The 10228-nt window shown below is 58.1% G+C and overlaps 1 pseudogene; it reads left to right on the top strand.

Moving 5' to 3' along the window:
* Window positions 1-3995: 3995 nt before the first annotated feature.
* Window positions 3996-7853, top strand: LOC138846869 (tetraspanin-14-like; annotated as a pseudogene).
* The last annotated feature ends 2375 nt before the right edge of the window (window positions 7854-10228 follow it).

Below are 10228 nucleotides of genomic sequence, written 5' to 3'. Positions count from 1 at the left end.
CACCATCTCCTGCTCATCTTATTCCCCACACCCTCACCCCTATTCCTCAGTCCACCTTGGAATTCTCACTGATTTATTTCTTTATTTTCATTTTATTTATAAGGCAGAGAGACAAGGGTCAATCTTCCACCCTCTGGTTCACTCCCCAAATGCTCACGACAGTGAAGGTTGGGCAAAGCTGAAGCCAGGAGCCAGGAGTGCCATCAGACATGGTGGCAGGGACCTAAGCACCTGGTCATCATCTGCTGCCTCCCAGGATGTGCATTAGCAGGAAGCTGAATTGGGTGCAGAGTAACCAGGACTCAAACCAGACACTCCAATAAGGGATACAGGCATCCCAAAGGGGTTAACCGCTGTGCCAAATGCCTGACCTCTCAATGTTTCTTGAACTCACCAGACTCATGCCTGTCTTGAAACCTTGATGTTCTCTTGGCCTAGAATGTTCCTTTTCCATATCTATTCCTGGCTTCCTCCCTCATTTTACTCAGGCCTGTTCAAATTTTACCCTCACAGGGACACCTGCTCCCTGTCCATCACCTGGGACCTCCTGCTGCTTGACTGTCTTCACAGCATGGATCCTGGCCCTGGTGGGCTGTGGTCAACCCTGTCTCCCTGATTTGAGCCATCCTCATAGTTAAATCCCAACACCTTGAGAAGGACTTGGCACACAGCAGGTACAAGGTAGGCTTGAGTAAGTGACTCACTCAGGTTCTGAGACCAGGTGGTCATTAAAACTACGCTTCCCAGGCACACTTCTTAGTCCAACTCACTCCAAAGGCATTCAAGGCATATGCAGGCCATGCAGAAGCCCAGCTGGCTGAGGACCAAGGTCAAGCCCTACACAGGCATCACCACCCCCATCCTGTTCCCAAAAGACATTCCAGACCCCACCTGTTTTCCATAACAATCCACTCACCTCCTGCAACCAAGCACCACCTAGAGGGCTTGACTGTAGGAGATGCTGGCATGGTGCCAGGTTCTGACTAACCACCCCCCCCCCCGCTTAGTTGGCAGGAGCTGTCTTCCTTGGAGTTGGGCAGTGGGCATTGTTAGGAAACTGGCACAGTTGGCAGCATGGCCCAGCTACCTGAGCCAGGCTCCACCCCCATCCTAATGGGATTGGCTGCTCCTGCTTCCCTGCCCGCCCTCAGGCAAAGTTTTAAAAGGGCCTGTTCCTGAACATGTGCTCTCTTGGCCCTTCTCTCCTGCTCTCTTTCGGTTCCTCTCTCTAGCTTCCTCCTCTGGTCTCTTGGCTCTTGGTTCCTTTCTCTCAGTCCTTCTCTCCTGCTTTCTCTCGGTTCCTCTCTCCAGCCTCCCTCTCTGGTCTCTTGGCTCTTCTCTCTCGGTCCTTCTCTCCAGCATCCTCCTCTGGTCTCTTGGCTCTGCTCTCCTCTTCTCTGCTCTATTTTCTCTCCTTGCTAGCTCCTCTCCTCTCTGTCTCTCTTACAGTCTCCCTCTCTTTTTCCTTCGCCACCCCTTCACTCCTGTCTGTAGGGTGTTCCCCAATAAACCCTTTCCCTTACTCCGGTGTCCGGTGTGCTTTGCAATGGCTAACATTAAGATATAACAGGCATGGAGCGAAAAGGTAGGTGTGTCCCCATGGCTGTTGTATGTGGCAGGCAGCCTGTCCCAGGAGCACTCAGTTGCATTGTCCCCCTCCAGGCTGTCCCCCATGACAAGCATTTCTTGTGCTGTGTAAAGGTGGGTGGCCATTCATTGCCACAGAACCAGCACTGAGGCTGGCTCTGCTCTCTGGTGGCAGGGCTGGCTGCTGGCACCTGAGACTGGACCTGCTGCAGTCAGGGACCTTTAGGCTCCCCGAGTGTAGAGAGCCTTCTCTTCTGTCCTGGCAGCCCCATGTCACAATGTGTCACCCCGGGCTTGTCTGCAGTGACGGTAGGCAGGCCTGGGGCTGACTTCCCACCCTGCTGTGGTGGTGGAGTGAGTGAGCAGGCCCCTGGATGCAGGCACATATGTGCATTTATGAAGCACATGTGTGGGCCCAGAAGGAGCCCCTGAAGCAGGGAGCAGGCCAGGTTCTACGCCCCAGGGAACCCTGTGTGTGGGGGGCATGTCTTTACACAATGGTAGAGTGGGGGCAAGGAGGGAGACCAGGCCCTCACTGTCCCCAGTATGGGGCTGTTGGCACTGCAGGGAGGGGACTAGTCTGGTTGTGGGCCCGTGGGTTCTGGGGAAGTGGTAAGGGCTGGAAAGGGCCCTCCCTGACTGTGGGCTGGAACCAGGGATGCGGGAGGAAGAGCAGGGCGGTGACAGCTGCAGAGGAGCCAGGAAGAGCAGGTCAGGGGGAACCACAGTGGGAAGGGAAGCTTCCTCTGGAGCTACAGGCCCAGAGCCATCTTTCACCTCAGTGCTGCCTGCCTTTGCTTAAGGAGCACTTAGGTCTGCGGGCTGGGGAATTGGGTAAGGCCTGCCTTCCTGTTTGTGCACCTTCAGTGGCCTGTAAACCCCTAAATATCCCTTTGCCCCAGTGACCAGCAAACAGGTGCAATTCATAACCGGCAACACCACCATGTGGCCACCTCCAGGACTGCAGCATCCTGATAGGCAAAGCTGGGATCATGGCTACCCTGCTGCCCAGCCTGAGCTTAGCCGAGCAGAGCTGAGCTGAGCTGGGCACCTGGTCCAGCCACACTTTTCTCCTTCCTCCTGTGACTCCTGCCTCTACTCACATGTTACTGTTTACATCTAAATTAGTGAAATTGTTTAGGATCCCTAGTCATGTTCCAGGTATCTGACAGCACACATGGTCAGCGGCTGCCATCTGGGCTGGTGCAGCCCAGGACACCTCCCTCATGACAGAGTTCCAGGGACAGGCACGTCTCTACCCTCGTGACTTTTCCACAGGAACATTCAGATTGAGGCTTTTTCATCTCAGCAGTGAGGTGCACAACTGGGGGCTAACCTGCTCAGCTACCCAGGAGGCCAGTTTGGTCTGGGGTGCCCTGTGGCCCTGGGCCTGGCTTAGGCACTCTGCAAGCCTCAGAAGAAACCTGGAGGCTGCTGGACAGAGGGGCCTCTAGGGGTGGGCAGGGCTCCACTCTGGCCTGGCTTGTAAGTCGAGAGGATTGAGCCTTGGAAGACAGGGCCCTGTCCTCTGTTGGGGTCACAGCCCAGACCCCAGGGCCACCCTGAGTGCTCTGCTTCCTCTGCCTTTCTCAGGATGTGCTGTCCGAGCTCACCAAGTTGACCCGGCTGCATGGAATCAACTCTTGGTGCTGGTCCTGATGGTGGGTGTGGTGATGCTCACATGGGGGGCCCTGCAGGAGAACATCTGCCTGCTCAAGTGTGTGAGTGCCTGGGAGATGGACCTGGGACATGGGCCTGGGACATGGGCAGGTTCCTAGGTTATCTGGTAGCAACTCCTGCCCAATTCTCTCTCCAGCTTTGTTCTCTGTTGTCCTGTAGAAGAGTGAGGCTCTAGGAAAAAAAACCCCGATGAGCTGCTCCTCACCCCAGGAGGAGTGGCACCTCTGGGTTTCTGCCTGAATTGGGAGGAGCTGGTGACTTGCAGGCCAATTCCACTCCTCTCCTTGGCCTTTTATCTTCCCTCAGAAGTTCTATAGGAATTGTTTGCTCCGTACTTTGCCCTTCCTGGTTGAGCTCAAAGGATGGTGCCAGTAACATTAAGAAATCATTTCCCTTCTCCAGGGAGTGCAAATCTGTTGGATGTGCAATCCAGAATCCTTAATTTCCTGGTACAACTGTGAGGTTGCTAAGAATTTGGTTATATATTTAGATACAAATTCACTTTTAAATTCATCCAGTTAAAAATTTAAATAGTACCCGATGGAGAAGAGATAGTCTCACTTTTTGTGATGTGTTATTTGTTAAATTTGTTAGATCAGGTTTTCTTTTTCCCTAGACTTAATTTAAAAATCAAAGCACATGGATTTTTTTTCTTCAAAAATGTTTGGCATCTTGTTTGCACTCTGGAGGGTTGTGTGTGTGTGTGTGTGTGTGTGTGTGTGTGTGTGTAGTTCCCCTCTGACTTTGAAGGTTTGTGGCCAAGCTGGTCTTGTATGGACAGTAATAAAGACTGTGAGGCCTGAGCAGGCCTCGGTAAGAGGGGGCTGTGGACCCTTGCAGAATGCTGCTGCTGTTTGTGGCCAGGGCAGCCGTGCTTCTGCAGAGGTCCTTGGGTGGCTGGCTGTCCTATACTCAACACACAGAGAGGGTGTTTACTGGTCACAGCAATACCTCCTGAGTTGCAGGGAACATGAGCAGCATGACCTTAGGCAAACCCTGTAGTGGAGTGAGGACCGTGTGTGCTTGGGGAGCTGCCAGTTGGTGTCTGGGGCCCTGGCTCTGTTTGAAAGGAGCTGACAGGCTCCAAGAGTAGAACAATCACTCTCATCACAAGGTCTACTTCCTGTTGGGAGACAAGGGCAGCTGAGAAGGAAATGATTGGCACATTGGCTTGGGCCCTTGTGTCTTTTCACACATTTAACCATTACCAAAGTGGTGTAGTGAGTACCAAGGGCAGGGATGTACAGCCCCATTGTGCAGACGATGTGAAGTTGTCTCAGTTCAGACCGTGGGGTTCCCAGGGCTTTCCCCTGGGTCCCTGGAGTGTGGAGTCCCTGCCCTTTGAGGCAGGCAGTGGTTCTGGATCAGACAGGGATGTGGGTGGCCAGGTGGTGCTGTGGTAACTCTGCCCCCATCTGCATCCCCATGCAGTTCTACAGTGCCATTGTCCTCATCTTCTTCCTGGAACTGGCCATGTCTGTGCTGGCCTTCTTGTTCCAGGACTTGGTGAGAGACCGCTTCCAGAAATCCTTCCAGAGCAACATCAGGTCCTACAGGGACGACATCGACTTACAGAACCTCATTGACTCCCTCTAGAAAGCAGTAAGCACCACTGTGGGTGGGCGCCCTGGTAGAGCCGCCACTCTCCTGCCTTCATTCTGTGTTGCTCCCATGCCAAGGCTGGTGGCTAGCCACCTCACTGCCTCCACATGTGCTTGGCTCAGCCTTGCTTGCCGGCTTGTGGTTGGTTACCTGGTGGTCCAGTTACACCTGTGGCCACCATCCCCGGAGGCTCAGCCCTCCCTCCCCTGTTGGGGCCCAGATCTCCAGTCATGCCCTACAGCAGCCACAGACCTCCCTGAGACGTTGGGTGCTCTGTGTACTGCGGGGCTGGGCACTTGCCTGTGAGGCTCATGACTCACTGTCTGAGGCTATTCCTGTCCCCTTTCTCCCCTGAACCTTTGCTTCTTCCTGATTGAGAAGGGCAGAACTGCCTGGAGGAAGCGTCCTGTGGTGGAAGGCCGAATCAGCTCCCTGGAAGCAGTCCCTGGGGGCTTCTCCTAGCAGTCCCAGGCTCTGGCCTTTACTGTGTCTGGCCCCTAGCTGCCTTGTGTGCTGCTGTGCCTGGGGGCTTGGAACTCAGCCCCTGGGAGGAGCCCACTGCCTGGCCAGCTTGGCCTGGGCATTGAAGCAACTGGAACAGTTTAGTGAATGAGGGTGGGGTTTACCCTAGATGTGAAAAGAAAAGAGAAAAACAGGCAGAAGCCCTTAGCAAGCCAGGAGGGACCGGAACCTAGTATGCTGTGCCCTGGGTGAGCCAGGGCACTGTGAGTCAGCCTTGTGTGCGGCGTGGAGGAGCTGCCCTAGGCTGCCATTGTCTTCTTAAAGGGCTACCTGGGTGGCATTGCTCAGAGCCTCTGGGTGTATGGGAAGTGAGGTGGCTGGTGGGCCTCAATTTCTCTGTGTGTTAGAAGCAGGTACTCTTGGGCCAGTGCCGTGGCTCACTTGGTTAATCCTCTGCCTGGGGCACCAGCATCCTATATGGGCACTGGTTCTAGCACAGGTTGCTCTTCTTCCAGTCCAGCTCTCTGCAGTGGCCTGAGAGTGCAGTGGAGGATGGCCCAAGTGCTTGGGCCCCTGCACCTGTATGGGAGACCAGGAGGAAGCACCTGGCTCCTGGCTTCAGATCGGTGTAGCTCCAGCCATAGTGACCATTTGGGGAGTGAACCAATGGAAGGAAGAGCTTTTTCTCTGTCTGTCTCTCTCACTGTCTAACTCTATCTGTCACATAAAAAATTTTTAAAAAAGAAGCAGGTACTCTTACCTCTGGGTCACCAAGCTGGTGTCCCAGCCTGGCTTGGAGCCCCTGACAGTTCCCCACTTTTGTGACCATAGAACCAGTGCTGTGAGACACACGGCACTGAAGACTGGGACCTCAATGTCTACTTCAACTGCAGCAGCACCAGCTATAGCCAGATGTGTGGGGTGCCCTTCTCCTGCTGTGTGCCAGACCCAGTGGTGAGTTGCCTGTGCCATGTGCAGCGAGGGATGTCCCTCCTGCCGAAAGTCCTGGGCTGCAAGGCTGCCCCCTCCCCTGTGTGGATTCTCTCCATACCCTGCCCCTGGGGTCCTGAGCTCCAGGACAGGTCCTGCTTGACCCATGCATGCCCTAATGTTCTGGGCAAGGCAGAGAAGACCATATTGTCCCTTCCTCGGGGGCTGTCACTAGGGCTGCTGGATGAGATGTGGTGAATGTAGTGAGTCCCGCTGTGCCTTCTTCACAGCCTTGCTCTGGAGGAAGTACCCTCTGCTCAGCGGCACCTGGGGCCATGGGAGTGCACCTCATTCTCCAGGGGGCACAGCCTCAGCAGTAGGGAGTTACTGTCTGTTCTTCACCTGCTTTCATTCCCAGTTCAAGGCCCAGGTTCCTGAGTTTCAGAAACTTCGCTTTGGGGGCTGACTTGTGAAGGGGACCTGAGTTCTGCCTGAGCAAGCTCTTGGTGCAGTTATGTCATGCACTCCTGCCTGTGACTGGGCAAGCCTGGAGCAGGCAGGGCTGCCACCCCCTAATGGCTAGCCTTGCTCACACTGCGCAGGTGGTGACTGGGACACAAACCAGCTTAGTATGTGTTGCTTTCAGCAAGTGTAGCTGTCACCTCCCAGTGCTGGGGCTGGTAGACCATACATGGCCTAGGGGACAAATGTGGTTTGCTGTGTCTGTGTGACCCGTGAGCCACGAATGCCTTCAGCTACTTTGAAGAGATGCAGAACAGATCAAAACAAGTATTATATTTTGTGACAGTGAAAGTTAAATGAAATTCAAATTTCCATGTCTACTAGGTTTTGCAATTCAGCCCTGCTCATTTGTTTACATGCTACCCAGTTGCTCTAGTGGTTGCCCCTGAGAACACATGTGAGATATTTCCCATCTAGCCCTTCCTGTCCTAGCCTGGGAGGGGGCCGGCAGTGTGGCTGAGGGACGAGAGCTGGTGTTGAGTTGTGAAATTCCTAGAGCTGCCTACCAAGGGAACCAAGGTGACTCATGTTTTGTGTTTTCCTTACAGCAAAAAGTTGTGAACACGCAGTGTGGATATGATGTCAGGATTCCGATGAGAGCCCCAATGCATACAACTTGAAGGGTTCTCAAGATTAACAGTCCTTTCTGTCCCATTCCCTATGATCTTTCAGCTTTAGAGCAAGTTCAAACTGGGCTGGTGGACTAGCGAGGAAATGAAGCCCCAGGTGCAGTCTGAGCTGGGGGCGAGCTGGGCAGGGCCAGGGCACCAGGCACACCTGCTTCCTGAGCTGGCTGTGAGGCCCCCAGGACCAGTGAGGGGGTGGGGATGTCAAGCCCTGTGAGCCGCAGTCACTGGGTGAAGAATCTCGGGTGGAAGTTTTAGGGAATAAAGACAGCATCTTTAAAAGTCTCCCTGGAGTGTCAGAAGGTGGTCTATGAGATAAGGGGGTTTGGGGTGAAGCTAACTGCAGGAGTGTGTAGCCTGTTCCAGCCTTAATGTGAAGATGGTGGTAACTGGAGAGAGATGGCCCGGGGAGAGGCAAACACGCAGGGAACACATGCTTCCACCTGAAGACAGGAAGACCTGAAGACACAGCCTCCATCATATCCATCCATGGCGGGTTCAGTTAGCCACGCCGACACGCCCTGCTAACCAGAAAGTGCAGGTAAGCCGATAGCCCGCCCAGGGCACCCCACACGCATCCTGCCCCTGCCCACGTCCCTAGCCACTGCAGGCAAAGCGATGGCCCCGCCCTGGGCACGCAAGACGAGTCTCCGCCCCTCCCGCCCAGGTCCCCAGCCCCAGCAGGCAAGCGAGAACCCCGCCCTGGGCACCCCAGAGGCTGCCCCACAACGCTCCCGGGTTCCAAGCCCCAGCATTCTTGGCAAGAGCCCCGCACTGGTCACCCCAGACGTAACCCCAACCCCTGCCGGGATCCGCACCACTAAAGGCACAACAAGGGCACCACAGGCACAGTGAGGGACAAGCCCTGGCACCACTGATGTGAACATGCCTCCACCCGGATCCCCAGACCCTGCAGGCATGGCGAGAGCCCCGCCCTGGGCACCACACACGTGGCGCTGCCCCTGCCCCTGCCCCTGCCAAGGATCCTAGCCCCCGCAGGCACAGCGAGAACATTTCCTTGGCAACACACACACGGCCCTGCCCCTGCGCACCACCTAGCCACAGCAGGCAAAGCAATGGCCCCGCCCTGGGCACCCCAGACGTGACTCTGCCCCTCACGCCCAGGTCCCCAGCCCCTGCAGCACAGCGGGGGCACCGCCCTGGACACCCCAGACGCATCCACGCCCTCCCGCCCGGATCCCCTGCCCCTGCAGGCATGGCGAGAACCCCGCCCTGGGACCCCACACGTGGCCCTGCCCCTGCCACTGCCCCTGCCGCTGCCCCTGCCCAGGAGCCTAGCCCCTGCAGGCACAGCGAGAACATTCCCTGGGCACCCCAGACCGGATCCCGCCCCTCACCCGGGTCCCAAGCCCCTGCAGGAATGGCGAGAGTCCCGCCCTGGCCACCCCAGAAAGGACCCCGCCTCCTGCCCTGGTCCCCACCCCTGCTGGTAGGCGAGGGCCCTCAGGCAGAGATAGGGACTCGCCCTAGGCATGGCAGATGCCATAAGGCCGCCCGCCTGGATGCCCAGCCCCTGCAGGCAAGGCGAGAACCACGCCCTGGGCACCCCACACACGGCCCTGCCCCTGCCCACCTACCCATCCACAGCAGGCAAAGCGATGGCCCCGCCCTGGGCACCCCAGACGTGACTCTGCCCCTCACGCCCAGGTCCCCAGCCCCTGCAGCACAGCGAGGGCACCGCCCTGGACACCCCAGACGCATCCACGCCCTCCTGCCTGGGTCCCCTGCCCCTGCAGGCATGGCGAGAGCCCCGCCCTGGGCACCCCAGACGTGGCCCCACACCTGCCCAGGTGCCTAGCCCCTGTAGGCACAGCAAGGGCCCCGCACTGGGCACCCAGGATGCGACCCCGCCCCCGCCCCGACCCCAGCCCCTGCAGGCACGGCGAGAGCCCACCCTGGGCACCCCAGTCGGGACCCCGCCCCACGCCCGGGTCCACAGCCCTGCAGGCATGGTGAGGGCCCTGTCCTGGGCACCCCAAATGCGACCCCGCCCCCGCCCGAATACCCAGCCCCGCCAGGCAAGAGGAGAGCCCTCCCTGGCCACCCTAGACGGGACCCCGCCCCTCGCCCCGGTCCAAAGCCCCTACAGGAACCGCGCGAGTCCAGTCCTGGCCACCCTAAACGGGACCCCGCCTCCTACCCGGGTCCCCACCCCTGCACGCGGGGAGAGGGCCCTCAGGCAGAGATAGGGACCCGCCCTAGGCATCGCAGATGGGGCCACGCCCACCGCCAGGTTCCCCAGCCCCTGCAGGCACAGCGAGAGCCCTCCCTGGCCACCCCAGACGGGACCCCGCCCCACGCCCGGGTCCCCAGCACTGCAGGCACGCTGAGGGCCCTGTCCTTGGCACCCCAAACACGACCCCGCCCCCGCCTGAATCTCCAGCCCCTGCAGGCAGGGCGAGGGCCCTGCCCTGGGCACCCCAGAGGCGACCCACCCTGCCCAGGTCCCAAGCCCCTGCATGCTCGGCGAGAGCCCCGCCCTGGGCACCCCACACGTGGCCCTGCCCCTGCCCCTGCCCCGGAGCCTAGCCCCTGCAGGCACAGCGAGAACATTCCCTGGGAACCCCAGACCGGATCCCGCCCCTCACCCAGGTCCCAAGCCCCTGCAGGAATGGCGAGAGTACCGCCCTGGCCACCCCAGAAAGGACCCCGCCTCCTGCCCTGGTCCCCACCCCTGCTGGTAGGCGAGGGCCCTCAGGCAGAGATAGGGACTCGCCCTAGGCATGGCAGATGCCACAAGGCCGCCTGCCTGGATGCCCAGCCCCTGCAGGCAAGGCGAGAACCAAGCCCTGGGCACC

Source organism: Oryctolagus cuniculus, chromosome 19 (assembly GCF_964237555.1).
Source record: "Oryctolagus cuniculus chromosome 19, mOryCun1.1, whole genome shotgun sequence".
Classification (NCBI taxonomy): Eukaryota; Metazoa; Chordata; class Mammalia; order Lagomorpha; family Leporidae; genus Oryctolagus; species Oryctolagus cuniculus.
Note: the sequence above shows the minus strand (reverse complement) of the source record. Positions and strands in the feature narration are given on the sequence as shown.